Source organism: Triticum dicoccoides, chromosome 4B, assembly GCF_002162155.2.
Source record: "Triticum dicoccoides isolate Atlit2015 ecotype Zavitan chromosome 4B, WEW_v2.0, whole genome shotgun sequence".
Taxonomy (NCBI): domain Eukaryota; kingdom Viridiplantae; phylum Streptophyta; class Magnoliopsida; order Poales; family Poaceae; genus Triticum; species Triticum dicoccoides.
In genome coordinates this window covers 139,902,587-139,927,716 of record NC_041387.1, presented here as the reverse complement: position 1 = coordinate 139,927,716, position 25,130 = coordinate 139,902,587, and the positions used below count along the sequence as shown (strand labels likewise).

At 42.3% G+C, this 25,130-nt stretch overlaps 1 protein-coding gene across 10 annotated transcripts in view; it reads left to right on the top strand.

Annotated features, from left to right (window-relative positions):
* Positions 1-25,130, top strand: part of LOC119295487 (glyceraldehyde-3-phosphate dehydrogenase 2, cytosolic-like) — a 41,294-nt gene that overhangs the window by 11,919 nt on the left and 4,245 nt on the right. For 6 of the 10 annotated variants that reach the window (XM_037573919.1, XM_037573915.1, XM_037573910.1 and 3 more), the window contains one exon: positions 19,043-19,318. The exons of 2 other annotated variants lie outside the window; for them this stretch is intronic. The gene's annotated coding sequence lies outside the window, so the exon portion shown is untranslated. Of the gene's footprint in view, positions 1-18,759; positions 19,319-25,130 lie in introns of those variants that run through there. 2 more of the 10 variants (XM_037573914.1, XM_037573911.1) reach the window with 2 other exon arrangements.

The following is a 25,130-nucleotide window of genomic DNA, read 5'->3' as shown; positions in this document are numbered from 1 at the left end:
TAGGAAGATTATGATCATGCATCTTTAGTTTCTTACACTTTCGTGAGGATCCCTCACTAAGAACACGATCTCGGTGCGGTTCTTCATCTTCCAGTTGACCTAGATCATCAGGGTGAAGCTGATTTGTGTCTTCTTGATCATGATGGTTATCCTCGGAACTATTGGATAACGACATGTCAAAGAAAATGGAGTGGCAAGGGTGGAGCCTTCTGGTTTGGGTGATGCAAGGGTGGAGCGTTCTGGTTTGGGTGGTGCAATGGGGTAGCAATTTATAGATGTTTATAAGGAACGCAGATTAGAAAATCCCTCTATGAAGCAACCGAGATGATCACAATCACAAAATAAAATCTTCTAGAATCGGATTTAGGATTCGGCGTGATCAAACCAGTAGTAGTTTACAATGAAAAACAATGAACATGCCATTAAATAAACTAACACTACTAATTTTAATGTCACCAACCCCTTTGGAGATATAACGGAAAGACATTTAAGGTTGATGATACACGTTCTGATTTGATGACATGGTTAGTGATTGGCATGATCACTTGCCGTAATATACTATTTGTTTCCGGATATTATATGAAGGATTTTGGTCATTAAATAAATTAACTTGCCGTCATCAAATAGTTTTTATATGGATATTTACTAAATCAGCCGAAATTAAATTTATTATACTTCCTTTTCCGATTTTATTAAGTTATTTTCCATTTATAGTAAATATTTTTTATTTGAACGACTTTTTATGAACATCATTTTTTGAGCACCAATATAATTTGAGCACATTAATTTGAGCGTCAAGATGGCGTCAAACACATTAATTTGAGCACCAATATAATAATTATGAAGATGCAGGACAAATATTAGACACTCATACACACTAATACAGCTGAAGGCAGTAAAAACATTTTGAAATCCATGTATGCCTTCGGCATTTTCATGATCCCGTATGCTTCATCAATGCTGAAAACTGAACAGCATTCAACACTAATTGGAGCAAACCAAATCTTAGACACTCATAAAGCTCAAGGGAGTAAAATAATTTCAAATACATAACTATATATACTAACAACAAGACTTGATAGCTATAAATGTACATGAAAAAGGAACAGCATATAAAACTGGGTGGAACAAATAAAATATTACACACTCATAAACACTCATAAAGCTCAAGGCAGTAAATCAACTTCAGATACATGTATGATTGCAGCCTTTTCATGAGCATTTATGCTTTATTGATCTCAAGCACACATAACATATGTAAACTAATGTATCACACGCACTGATGGTGACAAGACATGTTTGCTCAATGTTGTAATTAAACTTTACAAAATAAATTTAACACGATCCAGCTCTTCATGAAGCCAATCATTATTTCTGATTCTCATATTACACATGAAACAGTACGCTATGTGACATGTTGAAAGGACCACGATGTCGCCTAGAAGGGGGGTGAATAGGCTTTTTAAAATCTTTTACGGATTTGGCTATATCCTAATGCGGAAATAAATTAAGCGGATACTTTTCAAGCACAAATCCTAAATATACTAGGCTCACTAAGTGCACCAACAACTTAGCATAAACAAGATGAGAACAACAGGATATGAGTAAGCACAAGTAAGTCACACAAACTTACTCAGTGTATATCACGAGGTATGGAAATGAATAATAGACACAACCACAAGTAAGCAATACAAGCTTACACAAATTGTATCACAATATATGGAATTTAATGATACAAGCAAACGCAAGTAAGTTACACAAACTTACTTGAGCAATATCACAATATATGGAAGTTTATAACACAAGTTAGCAATTCACACTAATCACAATGTATATCAATAGTAGCAAGTATGAATTGCGGAATATGAAGTGTAGGCCTAAATAATCTCTACAAGGAAATGGCCAACACAATATAATCAACCACCACAATATAATGAGGACAACAAGATATAGTGAATGCACGGTCAAATGACCAAAGTCAACCACAAGTAAGGAGTTAGGGTTAGGGATAACCAAAGTCACGGAGACGAGGATGTATCCCGATGTTCACTTCCTTGGAGGGAAGCTAGTCACCGTTAGAGAGGTGGATGTTACCACGAAGGCACACCAACGCCACGAAGGCTCACCCTATTCTCCTTGAGATATCACCACGAAGGCAATTCTCAACCACTAGTGGTAGACCTTGAGGCGGCCTCCAAACCTTCACAAACTTTCCGGGGTACAAATCACAAGTTGATTCCTCACCGGAGCACTCCTACCGCCTAGGAGTCTCCAACCTCCAAGAGTAACAAGATCAAGGGGGAAATGCTCAAGACTTGCTCAAATCACGAATTGCTTTGGTCACAAGAGGGAGAGGGAGAGGATCTATCTTTTGATTGGAACAACTCTCAAGAACACTCACTAATCTCTCCGGGATCTAAGATTTGGTGTAGGAGAAGTGAGAGGGAGCCACTTGTGTTCTTGGGACGATTTGGGATGAAGTGCTCAACCCTCCCCCGGAGTGGGAGAGGGATATTTATACCCCCAAAGAAAATAGAGCCGTTTCCCGCAGTTGTTGACCTGCCCGGATGATCTGGACGCATAACCGGATGATCCGGGCAATGCCCGGATGATCCGGGAAGGTCAATATACAATGTGGTGAAGTAGATACCCGGATGTCCGGGGACATAGCCCGATGATCCGGGCAATTCCTGGATGACCCCGGTGGGTAGCCGGATGATCCGGCTAGCGGAATAAGCTTCTGTGATGAATTTTACGAATAACCCGGATGATCCGGGCAGGAACCCGGATGATCCGGGCAAAGCCCGGATGATATGGGAGAGGACCCGGATGATCCGGCCAAACCAAACTGCTGCAGCCTAGAAACTGAAACAGGCACGACTTTTACATCCGGACTCCGATTTTGATGATCTTGGGCTCGTTTTGAAGCTATGAAAAAAACCCAGGTCCTCACATAGAGAACCACCCAAGATGAACCAAAATGGAGGATGCAAAATATGCAAAGGTTTTATCATGTATTTGGGTAACCTATTTGGCTTTGGATTTTCTTTGGCATATAGGATATGAGTGGAATTGTGTAGAGAAGATGTTGACTTGAGCAAATCTATCACGAACCCCTTTGATCCCCTCTTAATAGTGTGGGATCCCTATAACTCAAGAATCATAAAAGATCTACACTACATAGCTATCAAGAATCCATTCTTGAGTGTATGTGTTCCTTCGGTGTTCATCACTCCACAACACTAACGTCGAAGGAACTAATACCTTTGACTCGAGCCTTTCACTTGAGCTTGAAGTTGAAGTTTCTTCTTGGATCAAGTTGAATGGCAAGACATTTGTGAAGTCTTCAAGTATCTCCCCCATACACAATGTGGGAAGCTTTGCTTTGTATTTATCTTCATGTGTCCATCATGTGATCATCCACAAGCTTCAAGCATGTAATCCTTCGGGATAGTTATCTTGAACTTGCCCTTGTCAACCATGATCATCAACACTTGATGTCATCCTCTCATAGACACTTGAAATCTCTCTCTCGATGCGAGCCCATGAGAATCTCCTCTCAAAAACATAGGCAACACATAGTATGGGTTAGTACACAAAGCGCAATTGACAAATTCTTACCATACCACAAGATCTCACGTGGCACATGATTTGCGCTTGTGTGTTGACCATCTTTGAATTCAATCTTCGATCTTCATCTTGGTCAACCTTAATCTTTGCTCCATGATTAATCTTGATGCACAACTACATGTATATGGCATTCATTCTGAATCCATTCAATATCCTTCTTGCATCACCCATGGAACAAACCTTCCTATATAACTTGATGTCATTGTTTCTTCATAGGAATTGTCATTCATTATCAAATCTCAATGCATATATAGATGTTGATGGATTTCATCCACCAATTCATCCAATATTCTTCATGCATTGCAAATGGAACTTTCCTTCAAATGTATATCTCAGTGCAAGAATTAGTCCATTAGGATTGTCATTTAATTACCAAAACCACACATGGGGACTACATGTACTTTCAATCTCCCCATTTTGGTAATTTATGACAATCTCAACAAGAGGGTTTATATAATGAATTTTTCGACAAGCATGAAATTTATCCAAAGATAAATTGTATACTTGGGATGGTTGTAGTATCATCAATACACTACACAAGCATTTGATGATAGTACACCCATAGTATATAGAGCAAACTCCCCCATAATATATGAATTTGTGAATGAACTTTGAATGTCATTGCATATATTGGTTGACATAAACTAGGAGAAGATTTCTCTATATACAAGACTCATCCATGCAATAAGAATATATAACAAGGGTAGATATGCATGAGTGACAACAAGAACTAGAAAAGATATTTATCTTAAACCCTCTAAACTTCTCCCCCATTGGCAACATATGCCAAAATGGAAGACAAAACATCTAGCAGACCAATATAGTATGAGTTCCTCCTTGATGTGTGCATATAACAAAATGTGAGTGAAAACAAATGCACATATTCAATGATGAACAATTAAAGGAGCTCGAAATCTATAGAATGCAATCAGATACGAAGATATGAACTTTTTCATGTATAAAAATTTCTAAGTGGCCTATAATAATCATGATATGTATCCACAAAGAAACTCCTATACACAAAAAGAAAGGTTGCAATTGATAAGAACATGATATCCACAGGTGAATCCACTATTATACAACTTGAGCCTAGTCATAATAGCAAGGCACATGGCACAAAGCACATGGCACAAATTGATCTCATTTGCATAACACAAAGTGAAGCAAGCAATCAAAAGATCCGATGAGCCAAAAGGATAAATGAATACTACGATTTGGGAAGAGGAGTGTTCTAAGGAAAATAGAGAAGCTCCCCATGATTTGTGCACTATTTAGAATTTTTGTATTTGGATACAAGTGCACAAAATAGGATCATCACTCCCCCAAAATCAATAGGAACACAAAACAATTGCAAGCAAGCATAGATAAGAAAAGAAGCCTAGCATTTGCAACAAACATATGGTTGAGCAACATATAAATGAGGCAACCTAAGAATAGGCACAACCAAAATGATATGTGTGAGTCACGTCAAAGCACTTGAGAAGACCAGTATAAGGATGAGAATTAAGCATCAACATAGTCTTGAGTAAATGAGATACAAGGTGCAAGACATGTCCTTCCCACACACACGAAATTAAGAAGGTCACACACACATCAAGCAAATGGATTCACAAGCTCACTAGTAGCAAATTAAAAATCAAAGCTTGTGACAACCCATGATGAAGATAGGAAATAATAGGCTTGTCAAGACAAGCACGAGGACAACAATCTTCACCAAACATGAGTGCACTAAGATGCAAAGAGGTAAGACACGCACTCATACAACAAATGCTTCCACGGAGCCACCAAAGATATAAAAGAGAATGAAACGGTGGACATGAAAGAATAGGGATATCGACTAGGGATGTAACTTGGCTCACGTGTATAAGATTCTAGGTAGATGACAATCATGATGATATACATCCACAAAGAAGGATGTACACATGAAATAGTTACAAAAGGAAAGAATAAGATATCCAAACGGGAGACAGAAAATATAACAATGAGATCTTTGCTTGAAAGTATAGCACATGGCTTAATGTAATCTTATCGTATATTAATGAACTCTAAACACACAATCATCAAAGACATCACAACTAGCAACAAGAGATCATTGTTGCGATTCTTTGAGAAAGGAAACAAGTATGACAAGAACGAGTCAAGAAATTCATGCCATGATGCAACCTACACAAGGTTGAATGCAAGAAGTGTATGCATGAAGTAGATACTTGTTACCGTGATAGCATTCGAATGATGTAGTAGGTAATGGTTCGAGCTTGGCTCTAATTTCCTCATAGTGCCACCACTTTCATGAATAAGCCAAGCACCCAATGCTTCTCAAATGTACCTAAAACAATTTATGTACAATATGGTCCCCAAACTTATTGGGTCCAAAGTAGTTAGCATAACTACAAAACATAGGGTATCATCACTTAAATATGTGCATATCGATATGAATTTGAATATCATGCACATCTTAGCTATTAAGAATTTGATGGACTTACCATATATATATTGGATCAAATAAAGCAAACAAGGCATGCGAATTTACACATAGTAAATACACATGCACAAGCCTCCCAAAATCCAGGGAGATACAAATTGGACAAATGAACACATAACCGTTAATACTTCCAATAACATCACTAGTCATTCATGTTGTCCAAAATGGCTCAAAGTGACAAATCAACATATGATAGCACACAAAGTTCAACATATGAACCAAGGAAAAAACAATGAGCATATAAGATATGCATTGCACACATACTCATGGGAATATCTCACTCAAGTAGATATAGGACACTATAAACAATGAGATAACAAACTACCATAACTCCATACAAACTAATAAGATGAACTCGAACAAAATGGTGTTTCAATTTGACATTTGGTGTAGAAACCAAATAAGTACATGATCATCTATACTAACACAAGCATAACATGAGAGTTTAGAAATAAACACAATGCTTGGATAGCATATTATTAACATTCCAATTAGATAGATCATCATGCAAAGCAACAATTAGAATGGATCTATTCAAATGATTTTCCAAATATGATTTTTTTTAAGATAACCATGGGCAAAACCGCACAAGAATACCATACTCAAACAAAGCATTGCATGCCACAGAGATATAAGATAATCTCAAATATAAATTCTAAGTGGCAAACTGGCAAACCTCTATTGTTAATGTTCACATGAGAAGTGATATGTACAAAGTATATCACTCCCCCATAATGTGATAATCCATGTATTATCCATAAGAGGCAAATGAAACCCAACTAAGGATAATTAATGGATGAGGATTTGAGTTTCAAATGAACTTTACATACCACATAGTAACTAGATAATATTGCACTAACAATACTAGGTGGTATCCTACATATATATACATATTTAAGGTTTGTGGTATGCGTAAATCATAGCACTCCCCCATAATGTGATGATCCATTAATATCTCAAAAACACCAATGAAGATTCAACTAATGAAGCAATAAAGGCTTGAAACCACACACGCACAAATATATGAAGTGCATTGTGACCTACACATGCTAGATAACACAAATCAAGCATACTAGGAAGAACAACTAAAAAGCACATGCTAGGTACAAAACCTAAACATGCAAGGGACACAGTAACTTTCAATGTAAACAATGCAAGTACAAGTTACCGCAAAGAGGAGCATTGGATTGATAGATATGATGATAATCCACTTGACTTGGAATTAACCATAACATATGGTGAAAATAGTTTTTCTCCATGAAGTAGCCAAGTCTCCAATGCCCTCCACACACCTATTGATCAAGTTTGAGCTTGATGGTCCCCAACCAAGTTGGGTCCTAAGAAGTTAGTAACAATAGGCTTGGCAACCCAAATGGTCTTGTCCACTTTCACACTTCTCTGGGAACCCACAAACTTGGCAAACACATTGCCAACAATATCCTTCTTTAGCAAATAATGATTATTGACAATAGGAGGCTTAGATATGTTACCGTTGGAACAAGATGAAGCTATGTGCCCCTTCTTACGGCAAATATAGCAACATGTGCTCCCCTTTCTCTTCTTCTTTACCTTTTCAACTTGGAGAGCATTATCTTGGTTAGGCATGGGAAGAGGCCTTTCATTATCTTGATATTGAACTTGAGGCCACTTCCCTTGATGCTTCACACTTGAAGCCTTCTTCTTCAATGGACAAGATCTCACATGGTGTCCAACATTCTTGCACTTGAAGCAAATAATGTTGGCCGAATTCTTGACTTGATCTCGTCCCTTCTTCTTGTTCTTGGACTTCTTCTTGTTGGAGATGAAATCAAGTCCAATTTTGTCTTGAGGGTCCTTTTGCACACTCAAGATATTATCACAATATTTTTCCAAGTCTTTCTTCAAACTGGTGACTTGGGCCTTGAACTCTTTATTTTCCTCTACAAGGTTAGTATTAACAAAAGAACTAGAGGAAGTAGAAACTTCATTGTTAGAGTAACAAGGCATGGTGAGCAATTCATCACAAGATGTACCAATATCATGTAGAGAGGAATTGCAAGGACTAGCACATGGCAATAAGGCACTTCGAGTAGAAGATGTGCTAATATCCACATGAGACTCACACGATTTTACCTTGGTCCACATAGCCTTATGAGCTAACTTTAGCCCATCATGAGAGATTATAAGATCCTCATGAGTGCCCGAGAGCTTTTCATAACTTTCTTCCAATTTCCCATAGTTGCTAGTTAGCAAATCAAGTTGAGTCCTTAGGTCAACATTTTCTTTTAATATCGATGCTTCACACAAGATAGAGTTAGTAGCACAAGCATCATTATCAATATGAGAGGAGCATGTAGAAGCTAGAGACTCCGCATGAGTAGCTTGAAGTTCCTCATGAGACTTAGAGAGTTTGATGAGCTCTCCTTTGACCTTCTTGTATTCAAGGTCAAGGGGCTCAAAATCCTCTTTAAGTTTACAATGCGTAACTTCAATCTCTTCTTTTAAAGACCTCAAGTCACTAATACATTGATGAGCCATAGCAAGTTCATGTTCAAGTTGTTCACTTTTTGCTTGCTCGTAAAGAAATAAGTCATTACGTTTTTGAAAGCAAGCAAGAACATCTTGGAACCTTTTATAAGTGTTATTTTTAGCTCTACGAAGAGTTTTCCCAATCTCATAGAGATTTTGAGTCAAGACTTCATCATCTTCCTCATTACAACTATCATCATTGTCACTAAGAGAAGATGATACCTCGTCATTACCTCTTGCCATGAGGCACATGTGAACACAAGGGGTTGATGATGATTCTTTTAGAGAAGAGGGTTCTTCATCAACCAAGCATGCCTCATTTTTCTTGATTTCCTCTACATGGTTAGTTTCACAAATAGAACTAGAGGGAATCACAATATTTCTATCATGGCAACATGGGAGATCAAGCATATCATCACAAATGAGCTTAACACCATCATTATAGGATATTTCTTCACTCACCATGTCATTACCTTGTGGTATGCCACATGTTGGTGAAGTGAAAGATGTTGGGGTATGCAAGTAATCGGAGGTGGAAGCAATAGAGAGCTCTTCATGATTTAAAAATGTGGAGAACTCCTCCATTAACTCCCCAAAAAGAATATTGTCTTCATGAAGATTGGACCCACCATATATATCTTCAATTTTGGTCCAAGCATCATGAGCCAACGAACAAGACGAGATTGACTTGAACACCTCGAAGGTTATAGCTTGGTGAATGAAACTTAAAGCTTCACAATCAAGATGCATATCATCAAGTGATGGAGATTGTCCATCCTTTAGATTTGAATTCCCTACAACCACAATCCGCAAAGCATTTGGACCCATGGCCCGAAAGTGACAAAGCATGCGTAATCTCCACATAATGTAATTTGTGCCATTAAAACAAAACGTGTCATCGTGCACTAGTTCACTAGTCGACATCGTTACTCTCTAGGCGGTTAAGCCTAATAAGGAGAGACCTAGCTCTGATACCAATTGAAAGGACCATGATGTCGCCTAGAGGGGGGGTGAATAGGCGTTTTAAAATCTTTTACGGATTTGGCTATATCCTAATGCAGAAATAAACTAAGCGGATACTTTTCAAGCACAAATCCTAAATATACTAGGCTCACTAAGTGCACCAACAACTTAGCATAAACAAGATGAGAACAACAGGATATGAGTAAGCACAAGTAAGTCACACAAACTTACTCAGTGTATATCACGAGGTATGGAAATGAATAATACACACAACCACAAGTAAGCAATACAAGCTTACACAAATTGTATCACAATATATGGAATTTAAAGATACAAGCAAACTCAAGTAAGTTACACAAACTTACTTGAGAAATATCACAATATATGGAAGTTTATAACACAAGTTAGCAATTCACACTAATCACAATGTATATCAATAGTAGCAAGTATGAATTGCGGAATATGAAGTGTAGGCCTAAATAATCTCTACAAGGAAATGGCCAACACAATATAATCAACCACCACAATATAATGAGGACAACAAGATATAGTGAATGCACGGTCAAATGACCAAAGTCAACCACAAGTAAGGAGTTAGGGTTAGGGATAACCAAAGTCACGGAGACGAGGATGTATCCCGATGTTCACTTCCTTGGAGGGAAGCTAGTCACCGTTAGAGAGGTGGATGTTACCACGAAGGCACACCAACGCCACGAAGGCTCACCCTATTCTCCTTGAGATATCACCACGAAGGCAATTCTCAACCACTAGTGGTAGACCTTGAGGCGGCCTCCAAACCTTCACAAACTTTCCGGGGTACAAATCACAAGTTGATTCCTCACCGGAGCACTCCTACCGCCTAGGAGTCTCCAACCTCCAAGAGTAACAAGATCAAGGGGGAAATGCTCAAGACTTGCTCAAATCACGAATTGCTTTGGTCACAAGAGGGAGAGGGAGAGGATCTATCTTTTGATTGGAACAACTCTCAAGAACACTCACTAATCTCTCCGGGATCTAAGATTTGGTGTAGGAGAAGTGAGAGGGAGCCACTTGTGTTCTTGGGACGATTTGGGATGAAGTGCTCAACCCTCCCCCGGAGTGGGAGAGGGATATTTATACCCCCAAAGAAAATAGAGCCGTTTCCCGCAGTTGTTGACCTGCCCGGATGATCTGGACGCATACCCGGATGATCCGGGCAATGCCCGGATGATCCGGGAAGGTCAATATACAATGTGGTGAAGTAGATACCCGGATGTCCGAGGACATAGCCGGATGATCCGGGCAATTCCCGGATGACCCCGGTGGGTAGCCGGATGATCTGGCTAGCGGAATAAGCTTCTGTGATGAATTTTACGAATAACCCGGATGATCCGGGCAGGAACCCGGATGATCCGGGCAAAGCCCGGATGATATGGGAGAGGACCCGGATGATCCGGCCAAACCAAACTGCTGCAGCCTAGAAACTGAAACAGGCACAACTTTTACATCCGGACTCTGATTTTGATGATCTTGGGCTCGTTTTGAAGCTATGAAAAAAACCCAGGTCCTCACATAGAGAACCACCCAAGATGAACCAAAATGGAGGATGCAAAATATGCAAAGGTTTTATCATGTATTTGGGTAACCTATTTGCCTTTGGATTTTCTTTGGTATATAGGATATGAGTGGAATTGTGTAGAGAAGATGTTGACTTGGGCAAATCTATCACGAACCCCTTTGATACCCTCTTAATAGTGCGGGATCCCTATAACTCAAGAATCATAAAAGGTCTACACTACATAGCTATCAAGAATCCATTCTTGAGTGTATGTGTTCCTTCGGTGTTCATCACTCCACAACACTAACGTCGAAGGAACTAATACCTTTGACTCGAGCCTTTCACTTGAGCTTGAAGTTGAAGTTTCTTCTTGGATCAAGTTGAATGGCAAGACATTTGTGAAGTCTTCAAGTATCTCCCCCATACACAATGTGGGAAGCTTTGCTTTGTATTTATCTTCATGTGTCCATCATGTGATCATCCACAAGCTTCAAGCATGTAATCCTTCGGGATAGTTATCTTGAACTTGCCCTTGTCAACCATGATCATCAACACTTGATGTCATCCTCTCATAGACACTTGAAATCTCTCTCTTGATGCGAGCGCATGAGAATCTCCTCTCAAAAACATAGGCAACACATAGTATGCGTTAGTACACAAAGCGCAATTGACAAATTCTTACCATACCACAAGATCTCACGTGGCACATGATTTGCGCTTGTGTGTTGACCATCTTTGAATTCAATCTTCGATCTTCATCTTGGTCAACCTTAATCTTTGCTCCATGATTAATCTTGATGCACAACTACATGTATATGGCATTCATTCTGAATCCATTCAATATCCTTCTTACATCACCCATGGAACAAACCTTCCTATATAACTTGATGTCATTGTTTCTTCATAGGAATTGTCATTCATTATCAAATCTCAATGCATATATAGATGTTGATGGATTTCATCCACCAATTCATCCAATATTCTTCATGCATTGCAAATGGAACTTTACTTCAAATGTATATCTCAGTGCAAGCATTAGTCCATTAGGATTGTCATTTAATTAGGAAAACCACACATGGGTACTACATGTACTTTCACATGTACATTGTCTGATTACACATAACACAGAATAAATTTATTGAAATGCAGTTATTACTTGAATTGACTGGTGTTTACCTCCAACAACCAAGATACCAAATGAAAATATATGTCATAGAACCGAATTATAGCAGTTCTTGCCCATCGAATAGTAAATTGCATATATAAATCCAGCAGGACTATTTAGACCAGACTTCAGCCTGTAAGTACTTCCTTGTAGACGATGTTCTTCATTGAGGTCAGCAAGGACATGGTCGGTCTTTTTCGCTTCTTCGGATTGTTATGTTGCTTGTTGGACTTCTCCTTTGGCTTCTCCTTCTGAATTAGTATTTTTATGTTCCTCTTTACGGTGGCTCGAGACAAAGCAACATAGAGTTGACCATGAGAGAACACCGGATTAGGTAGATACACACCAACAATCAGGATCGTCTGCCCCTGAGCCTTGTTAATCGTCATAGCAAAGCTAAGCCTTATAGGAAATTGCTTCCTCTTAAACTTGAATGGAAACATGTCATTGTCAGATGTGCACAGAGGTATTCGAGGAAGGAAGACCCTCCTACCAGCATGTTGTCCAATAACGATTTCTGCATCAATGGTGTTCCTCTCAAAACCTCTAACAACAAGCCTAGTCCCGTTACACAGCCCATTAGCTGGATCAATGTTCCTTAGAAGTATCACGGGACAGTTCAGCTTTAGTTTGAGTGCATGCGGAGGAAGACCATTGGGAGTCAATCCGTTCAGAAACTCAGGAGCGTAGTAGCCATGTGGGTCGTCCTCCGCACTATCAAAGCTATGGTAGATTACTTCATCTCCGTGGAAACGCTCTATCATGCAGATGATTATCTTTTCGACGTTGTCATTTGTCGTGGAAAGGATTGCGCGAGATGTCATGTAACTCGAATCTGCCATGTTGTCATCTAGACTCGGAAACACGTGGTCGATCAGCTTCTCCAGGTCGTCAACCTTGCCTTTAGATGGCAGACAAATATCATCAGGGAGTAGTATGTTGCCTTGATCGTTGGCTTCCTCTGTGGCATTACCGACCCTGAGCAAGTAATCTGCAAACCACGTGTCATTATGAGCCCTCATGTTGGTGATGAGCCGAAGCTGCCGCATACTCTTCCATAGATGAGAACTTTGAAGGCTTGCATCAATTATCTGGCCTCGTGACCCCCTTCTAACGACTGGAAGCACCTGCCTAAAGTCCCCGCCAAAAACAACAGTCTTTCCTCCAAAGGGTCGGTCGCGTATTCCCATGATGTCGCGCATGCTATTGTCTAATGCCTCAACCGCTTGTCGCTTAGTCATGCTGGCCTCGTCCCATAGTATCAATGAGGCCATCCGTAGCAGCTTGGCGGTCCCACTCTGCTTGGTGAAGCTGCACGAGGCTCCATCATCGCGACTCAGTGGGATTTTGAACCTCGAGTGGGCAGACCTGCCACCAGGCATGATAGAAGCAGCGACGCCCGACATCGTGGTAGCGATAGCAATCTTGCCCTCGCCCCTCACCTTGGAGAGCATCGCCCTGTAGAGGAAGTCTTCCCCGTACCTCCAGGGCCATCAACAAAGAATATACCACCATCACCGCATTCAACAGCCGCTAGTATCTCGTCGTATGCAGCCCTTTGATCAAAATTCAAGGAAGATGACAATTTAGTGTCACTTTCGTCAAACTCAATAGTTGATTCCTCGATGATCTCTCTGGCCTCGCCCTCGGTTGGGTCAAACGCATCATCGATCATTGGAAGAGCGAAATCAATAATGTCTTTACCCATAGACTGCAACATACCCCTGATGTCAAGCAACACCATCTGCTCCACCTCGTTCGGGGACGTGCGTGTCCGACGGTAGTCATCGAATATAGGCTCAAGGTGTCTATCCCATAAACCGTGCACGTCGCTTGGCTCGCAGTGCACCAAGATTGTTGCAAATAGCCTCCTAAGAGAGCATGGCATAGCCCACTGCTCCGCCTCAGTAAGACAGTCGTCGAGCGTGTTGTCTGCCTCGATGAGTCCCAACCTTTCACCGGCCTCCCTAAAGCTCCCACATACCACGCTGTCGATGGTGAGCAAGTCCTCAAATCCTGTTTTCCCCGGAACATGGTTCAACAACACACGAAGATAGTATCGCTCCCCCTCGGCAGGATTGGCAGACACGATACGACCTATTTGAAAACGCTCCACCCGCGTTTTCCAGAACTTCTTTCTCTTCTCCCACGTGAAGCTTCCGGGGAAATCATTGTACAATATATGCCTTGCCCAAGGGTGTTTTTCATTTTCCTTGAAATACTCCGTTAACATGGATTTTGAAGCATTCTCAGAGGATACAACATTCTTCAAGTCAGCATGTGCATTGAATGCAACCCTGTGCTTATTTGGGAGATGAAGAGGCAACTGCAAGACAGGCGGGTAATTGGCACACAGTGGGAAGCCAAATATCCTCCACACAGCCTCCGGAGGGGTGACCCATCTTGCGTCAACGTATCTCTTGATCTCATCAATGTTACCATCAGCGTCTGGCTGGTCGATGCTGAAAGAAGCCTTATCATGGCCCTTATAAATGTACTTACAAATGTATTTTACAGCCTTTTATGCTAGAGCAGACCTCGACGTTGATGTGACAATTAAACATCCGCAGAAGGTAAGGGTTATATGGCACAACCCATCGATTGTCCAACATTTTCCCTCGAACCTTAGCGCGTCTACCATCGTCTCTACGCTGGTAAACTGGGTATGACTCCTTGCCTTGTACCGTGTTCCCATTGAACGATCGTGGGTATCTACACTTGCATTCATTATCTTGCATGCAAACATTCCTCGGGTTGAGAGCACCGCATGGTCCGTGCATCATATGTTTTACCACCATTGCGTACAATTCCGGATACTTCTGCTTGTCTGTGAGCTCTGCGGAAATGAGTCGGTCATACTGCTCTGGGACAAGAAGCTTATATGTTGAATCCATGATCAACAAAAAATGTGTGTGGGGGAGGCCTCTCTTCTGGAACTCGACTACGTACACATAAGCAACAACAACACCCAGGACCATCTTCTTGAGCAACATATCTTTCATAGCCTCTAGTTTGCGGTAGAACACGTGATGTGACGGCGGCCCAATCTTTCGTTGAGAGTGGGGATAACTAGCGATTTGATGGATTTTGACCTTGACGATCCGGCTATACCGTACCCGACGATACGCCTCGACAATCGCTAAACCAATCTTCGATGGTTATTGACCTTGCCGTAGGCACGATCAACCTGAACAACGAGGTTCGAGTTCCTGCAAGCAACCGAAGAACCAGCAAGAACAAAGGTGAATTGCAACTGAATTTGCGGATGATAACTTGAGTACACAAACTAGATGAAAAGTTGGGGTTCCACTGTGGATCTGACAAGGCGGTAGTCATACACGTCTCGTAGATGCGAATTGTAGCAACAGCTAGACAATACAATAAAACCCAAGTCTAAACCCTAATCTAAACTACTATTTATTAAGAGTAGCTAGGCGTGCGGCCGCGTCCGTCGTTGTGTCCCATCCGGACTGTCAGTCGTGGTCCGGCTGCAGAGAATGGCGTGGCAAGAAGATTGCAAGACGGCGCATGTGTAGAAGCACCTGGCGCAGCCAAAAAGTCCAAGGCCCACGTTCGTGGCTGATCCTGGCTCATTAACCAAATCCATTGGTCCTTGTGCACTTCATGCATGTGCATGCACGTGACATGCTTGGTGAATGGAATTGATTCGATGGTGGACATGCATGCACTGTTAATTCATCTGATTTGAGTGCATAGTTGTCTTCATCTCTAATCTCTCCTTTATTTCGGAGTACAAGCAAGTCTGAACATGAGTGTAGCATCGTATTTCCGTCAGTCAAATCATGTGTATAAAGGAGCGATAGTACCTGGCCATGTATTTGTCGCGCACGCGCTCTAGTCATAGGACCAAGTGGAATAACTGATGTAGGAGTTGCGATGGGTGTAACAGTAGAAAAGATGTCCTCATCATCCCCCCCTTCTTGAATTGAAGTCGTCCTCGGCGGTAGCTCATCATCCTCACCAAGGTATGGTTTTAAACCTGCAATGTTAAATGTGGGACTAACCCAAAATCTGCAGGTAGATCAAGCTTATATGCATTATCATTAATTTTTTCAAGCACTTTAAAAGGTCCATCTACACGAGGCATTAATTTTGACTTCCGTAAATCAGGGAAACATTCTTTTCGCAAATGCAACCATACTAAATCACCTGGTTCAAACACAATTCTTTTCTGACCCTGACTACCAGCAAGTTTATACTTGGCATTCATGCATTCAATATTTTTCTTAGTCATCTCATGCATTTTTAATACTAACTCAGCACGTTCTTTAGCATCAAGGTTTACCTTCTCTGAAGATGGAATAGGTAATAAATCAATGGGCGCACGAGGTATAAATCCATAAACAATCTCAAAAGGGCATAACTTTGTGGTAGAATGGACTGAACGATTATAAGCAAACTCTACATGAGGTAGACATTCTTCCCACATTTTTACATTTGTTTTTAAAATAGCCCTAAGCATAGTAGACAATGAACGATTAACCACTTCAGTTTGACCATCAGTTTGAGGATGACATGTAGTACTAAATAAAAGCTTAGTCCCTAATTGTTTCCACAACACCCTCCAAAAGTGGCTAAGAAATTTTGTGTCATGATCAGAAACAATTGTATTTGGCACACCATGTAAACGAACTACTTCTCTAAAGAACAAATCAGCAATGTGAGTAGCATCGTCACTTTTATGACAAGGTATAAAATGTGCCATCTTAGAGAATCTATCGACAACAACAAATATACTATCCATCCCCCGTCGTGTTCTAGGCAGTCCTAATACAAAGTCCATAGATATATCTTCCCAAGGAGTGCTAGGAATAGGAAGAGGCATATATAAACCATGTGGGTTCAATCGTGACTTAGCTTTTTGGCATGTAGTGCAGCGTGCAACATATCTCTCCACATCCCTTCTCATTTTAGGCTAGAAAAAATGACCAGCAAGGATGTCTTCTGTCTTCTTGACGCCGAAATGCCCCATAAGTCCTCTGCCATGCGCCTCCTGTAACAACAAAAGAAGAACAGAGCTATCTGGGATGCATAGCTTATTAGCACGAAAAACAAATCCCTCATTAATGACGAACTTGTTGCAAGTTCTACCCTCTCTGCAATTGAGCAATATATCTTTTATAGTTTCAAGTCCAAAAATTTTGAAGTCAAGTTGTGATAACATGGTATAGCGTCTAGACAATGCATCGGCAATAACATTCTCCTTCCCTTTCTTGTGCTTAATAACATAAGGAAAAGATTCAATAAATTCAACCCATTTTGCATGTCTACGGTTCAGTTTACTTTGACTTCTAATATGCTTGAGTGATTCATGATCAGAATGTATGACAAACTCCTTAGGCCATAAATAATGTTGCCATGTCTCCAAAGTCCGAACTAGTGCATAAAGTTCTTTCTCATATGTTGAATAATTCAGACTAGGCCCACTGAGCTTTTCACTAAAGTATGCTACTGGTTTTCCTTCTTGCAATAAAACACCGCCTAAACCAATGCCGCTAGCATCACATTCTAATTCAAACATCTTACTAAAATCAGGTAATTGTAGCAAAGGGGCGTGTGTAAGCTTATCTTTAAGAATAGTGAAGGCTTCCTCTTGTGCGGTGCTCCAAACAAATGGCACATTTTTCTTTGTGAGCTCGTTGAGCGGCGCTGCGATGGTACTAAAAGCCTTGACGAACCGCCGATAGAACCCAGCAAGTCCGAGAAAACTTCGTACCTGTGTGATCGAGTTAGGGGTCGGCCAACTCTGGATCGCTTCAACCTTGGCTTTATCAACTTCAATTCCCTGCGCTATCACAACATAGCCAAGAAAAGTGACTCGATCCATGCAAAAAGTGCACTTCTCGATATTACCAAATAAACGTGCATCACGCAGAGCAGAAAAAACAGCACGCAAATGGTCTAAGTGTTCCTCTAGTGACTTGCTATAAATCAAAATATCATCGAAATATACTACCACAAATCATCCAATGAAAGCTCGCAAAACTTCATTCATTAGTCTCATGAAAGTACTAGGTGCATTAGTCAATCCAAAAGGCATAACTAACCACTCATATAAACCAAATTTAGTGTTGAAAGCAGTTTTCCATTCATCGCCTAGTTTCATACGAATTTGATGGTATCCACTACGCAAGTCCACTTTAGAAAACACAACTGAGCCACTGAGTTCATCAAGCATGTCATCTAATCTAGGAATAGGATGACGATATCGAATTGTAATATTATTGATGGCTCTACAATCAACACACATACGCGAAGTACCGTCTTTTTTAGGAACAAGTAAAATTGGTACAGCACATGGACTAAGGGATTCACGAATGTAACCTTTGTCGAGTAGTTATTGAACTTGTCACTGAATCTCCTTGGTCTCTTCTGGATTAGTCCAGTACGGTGCACGGTTGGGTAATGAGGCGCCAGGTATCAAGTCAATTTGATGTTCAATTCCTCTCATAGGTGGCAGCCCCGGTGGTACTTCCTTTGGGAAAACATCATGATACTCCTGCAAAAGGTTAGCGACAACAGGAGGCAAAGAAGAAGGCATATCCTTAAATGAAATCAAAACTTCTTTGCAAATAAGAGCATAACATTCATCAGTATGAGCATCTAACTCAAAAATTCCAGCACGTGTAGCTAAGAAAGAAGCACCTTTCAATTTAATTTCTTTAGATGTGCTAGGATCAGATTTGTGCATCTTATTAAATTGTTCTAACTCATCAACAACTTTCTGATTTTTCAGATTTAGTGCGCTCAATATTTGTGTTTCTACTAGCCCGAGCAAGATGATCTTTTAAAATTTGCTCAGGAGACATAGGGTGTAGAATGATTTTCTTTCCTTTATGTATGAGAGTGTACTGATTAGTTCTACCATCATGTAAACATTGTAATCATATTGCATGGCCTTCCTAGTAACATAGAACAAGCTTGCATATGCACAATATCGCAATCAATAGTGTCATGGTATGAACCTAAAGAAAAAGGAACTCTCACCATGCGTGTTACCTTTACCTTTTCACCATCATTAAACCACTGAATGTAGTAAGGTTGTGGATGTTGTCGCGAAGGTAGGGAGAGCTTCTTCACCATGTCAATGCTTGCTAAATTGTTACAACTCCCTCCATCAATGATTATGCGAACGGAACGCTCCTTGACGACTCCTTTGATGTGGAAGAGGTTGTGACGTTGATCCTTCTTTGCTTTGACAATCTGAGCACTAAGTACACTATGTGATATAAGACTCATGTACTTATCAGCGTCGGCGGCGGCACATGTTCTTCCTCTTGCTCTGGTCTTGTGTCATCGTCTTCATGTGCAGCAAGCAAGGCATATGTGTCTTCATTAAAATCACTAGCGGAGTCGTACTCGCCGTCTTCACGAATGATCAATACACACTTATTAGGACACTCCTTCATGACATGGCCAAAACCCTTACAAGTGTGGCACTGGATATCCTTTGTTCTTTTGGAGGAACCGGACGATGACAACGAACTTTTTGTTGGAATTTATGTAGTACTTTTCAGTGGTGCCGAAGTATGTGATGCTGAAGTTGATGAAGAAGGCCCCGGTTGAGAGGTTGCAGGTGCCATTGTAGAGGTGCGAATGGACGGGGCAGCAGGGGTGCGCGGCGCCCATGTGGAAGTACGACCTGTAGGAAAATTAGGATGCATTCTCGAACGGCCCTGCACTTCATGTTCAGCATGTATAGCAAGATGGAATAAACGGGTCATTGAGTGATAATCCTTATAAGCAAGTATGTCATAAATTTCTCTATTCAATCCACCCAAGAACCTAGACATAGAAGCTTCCTCGGTCTCAACTAAACCACAACATAACATGCCCATTTGCAATTCTTGATAATAGTCTTCCACAGATTTAGATCCTTGGTTCAATCGTTGTAGTTTATTTAGCAAGTCACATTCATAATATCCCGGAACAAAACGGTGACGCATTACTAATTTCAAAGCTTCCCAAGTGGCAGGAATATTATTAGGATGTTTACGACAATGTTCTCTCCACCAAACAGAAGCAAAATCACTAAACTCACTAGTTGCATCCCTAACTCTTTTATCATCGGGAAAATCATGGCAAGCAAATTTTTGATCAACTAATAATTCCCAGTCAAGATAAACATCCGGATCATATTTCCCATCAAAAGGAGGCATGAAAAATTTAATTCTACCCAAAGAATCGTCATGGCCTCGTACCTGAGGACGCTGGGGCGTCCCATACCTTGTTGATTATTGCGTAGTCGATGATGATCATGATCATTGTTAGCATTAACTGCATCAGGATCCTCAAAATCACCATCATAGTTGTCATCTTGGATGTCATCAGCTATCGAGTTAGCGTTGCGAGGACGGGGCTGGTCGACGGCATCGGTGTATGAAAGAGGATGCCTCGGGTCTCCTGGGGGCACCCGACAAGCTCGTTGTAGACCTGTGTTGGTGGCTGGAAGACGCGGAGCGGCAGTGGAGGCACCACCCAGACGGGCATCCTGGGCATCAAGACATTTCATAATAGAAGCAAATGTTTGAGTGAATGTCTCGTTGCTATCCTAGATCGACTTGAGGCGCTTATCAAGTGCGCCCTCGAACGATGTGAACCGCTCGGTGTATGCATGCACATCCTCCTCGAGGCGTGCGACCGTGGCTTTCATGTTGTCTTCGTCACCTGCCATGGTTAGGATGAAACAAGAACAAAATCACAAGTATATTGCTCCTACAATAACTATCACTACTAGGAAAAGGGCTATAGATGGAAATGACACTAATGGCGCACCAGACATGTGGTGCGCCATTAGTATATACTAATGGCGCACCACCTTCTGATGCGCCATTAGTGTTGAAACTACTAATGGCGCACCCTGCCCACGGTGCGCCATTAGTACCAATTTTTCTTTTTGAACTAGTGCGCATGTCCAAACATACTAATGGCGCATCCACTGGTGGTGCGCCATTACTAGTTGTAACTAGTAATGGCGCACCAGCCAGAAGGTGCGCCACTAATATTATTTTTTTTATTATTGTTTTTATTCCTTTTTTTGCAAAAGTACTAATGGCGCACCACCAGGGGGTGCGCCATTAGTAACCTGGATTACTAATGGCGCATTTGTTGCTGGTGCGCCATTAGTAAGTGGGCAGCAACAAGATATTTTGGACAGCCTCTCCTCCCACACTCACTTTCTCCCCACTTCATTCTCTCCACCGCCTCCTCCTTGTCTCGGGTGCCTCCTCTTTTTCACCTCATTTCCACCATAGATTCATTCAAATTAAATGGTTAAGTTACCTTGTTTTGCTAGGTAAGTAAGGGGGGAAGCTATATTTATGTTGTTCTCCCTACAACAATGTGCACATGCACTTTTTATGGCCTAGCTAGATCTATGTGTGTTCGTGGTGTTGCATATGTTTGTGGTGTTGCATATGTGTTTGTGTTTGGAGGTGTACCAGTATTTGAAATGCGATAGTTGCCAATATTTTGCCGGAATGTTGATTCATTTCCGTTTCGGCGAGAATTTTGGCATTAAGCATTCTTTTTGGTCCTATTTTTAGGGAAAGTCATGCCAAATTTTTTCTTGGTTCTAAAATATCGTTTTGCTCTACCCCGCAGGCGACCATGGTCCGCACGATGACCGAAGGCATCGTGAATAGGTTTTTGAGGTCCGCGAAGGCCGAGATGCTTCAAAAGAACGAGACGGAGATAAGATGTCCGTGTCGAAGATGCAAGCTGAATAGCCTTATTGCGGACCCGGATTCCGGGCAGGTGCGGGACCACCTGCTCTTGCGTGGTTTCATGGATGGCTATAGGTGGCAAGGTGATGAAGATGACTACGAAGTCGTCCATGGGGATCGGGCAAGAAATGAGGAAGGGCAGCAAGACAACCACCGCGGCTCGGGGGGGGGGGGGCGAGAAGACGAAGAATCCCTAGGAGATGATCACGACGGTGATGCTGTACACAGTCATCATGTAGAAGATGCAGGACATGATGATGATGCCGGCGGAGCAGACGACGCTGGACCATCGATGGGCTGGGTGCAGGACCCTCATATTCAAGAGCTGCTTCTCAAGCAGACGGATAACGCAAGAGCTGCCGCCTGAGAGAAAGCCAAGATGGATCAACTTGAGTTAGACGCGGTTACTCCATTGTATGAAGGATGCAGGCCCGAGGATACCCGCCTGAAAGTAACGCTCATGGCTCTGGAGATGAAGGTAAAACACAAAATGACCGACGCATGCTTCGATGAGAACATGTCATTCTGGCACGAACGTCTTCCCAAGGGGAACAAGTGCCCGACCAGTTTGGAGGAGGCGAAGAAAATCGTGTGTCCTCTGGATTTACCGCACGTGAAATACCATGTGTGCATGAACAATTGCATCATTTATCGGGACGAGCATGCGGAGTCTACCATATGTCCGGTGTGCGGTGTCACTCGATACAAGAAGAGGAAGAAAGCTCCTAGAAAAGTGGTGTGGTACTTTCCGATTACTCCTCGTCTGCAGCGGTATTTCGCGGACCCTAAGGTAGCAAAGCTCCTGCGTTGGCACACGGATAGGGAGGAGAAGAAGCGAGAAGATGACGCAAATGATCCGGAGATAGATAAAAAAGACAAGATGTTGAGTCACCCTAAGGATGCGAGCCAGTGGCAAGCGTTGAACTTCGAATACCCAGAATTTGGGAACGATCCAAGGAACATCATGCTGGGCGCGAGCACCGATGGAGTCAATCCGTTTGGTAGCCAGAGAAGCACACATAGCACCTGGCCTGTGTTCGTGTGGATGTACAACCTTCCCCCCTGGTTGTGCATGAAGAGGAAGTACATTCACATGAGTATGCTAATTGAAGGGCCGAAACAACCAGGGAACGACATCAATCTGTATCTGGGGCTGCTGAAAGAGGAGATTGACACGCTGTGGAAAACGCCAGCCAATACGTGGGACACCGCAGAGAAAGAATATTTCCCTATGAGAGCCGCACTGCTCACGACGGTGCACGACTATCTCGGTTACGGATATCTTGCGGGGCAGGTAGTCCACGGATTTTCTGGATGCGTAAGGTGCATGGATGACACAATGTATCGCCAGCTAGATAGAGATCCCGGGTCTTTGAAAACCGTGTTCATGGGACATCGAAGGTGGCTTCGCGACGATGACCCATGGAGGAAACGCAAGGATCTGTTCGATGGTGAAACCGAACCCCGAAAACGCCCGTGTACGAGGAGCGGCGAGGAAATAGACAAGCTGTTGAAAAATTGGAAAGACTGCCCACTGCCGGGAAAGAAGCAAAAGGCGCCAGAGCCGCTACTAAAGGTATGGAAAACGAGGTATGTTTTCTGGGACTTGCCGTACTGGAAGATCCACCGTGTGCCTCACAGCCTTGATGTCATGCATATCACGAAGAACGTGTGCGAGAGTCTGCTTGGTACCCTGCTCAACATGCCAGAGAGGACCAAAGATGGGCCGAAAGCAAGGGCAGACTTGAAATCAATGGGCATCAGGCAGGAGCTTCACGCTATATATGATGATGATGATGATGATGATGATGATGATGATGATGATGATGAGGCGAAGCAGGACACAGAAAGTCGTCGCAAAGGCAAAAAGGCCAAGAAGACCGGAAATGACTACCCTCTCGCGTGCTTCACTCTAAGCCAGGAGGAGATCGAGAAGTTTTTCACCTGCCTCCTAGGAGTAAAACTTCCTTACGGTTACGCGGGGAAGATAAGCAGATACCTAGACCCAGCGAAGCAAAAGTTCAGCAGGATGAAGTCTCACGACTGTCACGTGCTGATGACGCAGATACTTCCAGTTGCAATCCGTGGGATCATGGACGCGCACGTCCGTGAAACGCTATTTGGCCTATGCAACTTCTTCGACGTCATCTCTCGGAAGTCGATTGGCGTGAGGCAACTCAGAAGGCTACAGGAAGAGATCGTGGTGATACTATGCGAGCTTGAGATGTACTTCCCGCCCGCATTCTTCGATGTTATGGTGCATCTGTTGGTCCATATAGTGGAGGATATCATCCAACTTGGGCCGACGTTCCTGCACAGCATGATGCCGTTCGAAAGGATGAATGGTGTCATCAAAGGATACGTTCGCAACATGTCACGTCTAGAGAGAAGCATAGCCAGGGGCTTTCTGACTGAAGAGTGCATCTCCTACTGCACGAATTATCTAGGCATCGAGAACCCCGTTGGTCTGCCCGTCAACAGGCACCTCGGCAGGCTCGCTGGATGGGGTCACCGTGAGGGTCGCCGCGAAATGCATGTCGACTTCGAGGGTCGACTCGCCGACTTTGAAAGAGAAAACCTAGTCGCGCTACAACACATAGACGTGGTCGATCCTTGGGTGGTAGAGCACAAAACCTTTATTAAGAAGACGTACAATGATCGAGGCCAACAGAGGACGGACGGAGATATACTCAAAGAGCACAACTCATGTTTCACGCGTTGGTTCAAGCAGAAGCTTCTGTCGTACCCTTTACATGAGGATTCTTCCGCGGAAGAACAACTCATATTCGCCTTGTCACAGGGCGCCGAGCACAACCTGATGACCTATGAGGCATACGATATCAACGGCTACACATTCTACACCGAGGCCAAGGACATGAAGAGCGATGGTTATCAGAACTCCGGGGTAACGATGGAATCCTACACCGGTAACGACAAGGACAGATACTACGGAAGGATCGAGGAGATCTGGGAGCTGAGCTACGCTGGAGAGAAGGTCCCGATGTTCCGTGTCAGATGGGCCAAGAGCGTCCTAAAAGAAGACCGGTATTTCACCACCATGGTTATACCCGAAGCCAAATCCAAGACCGCGGGCGCAAA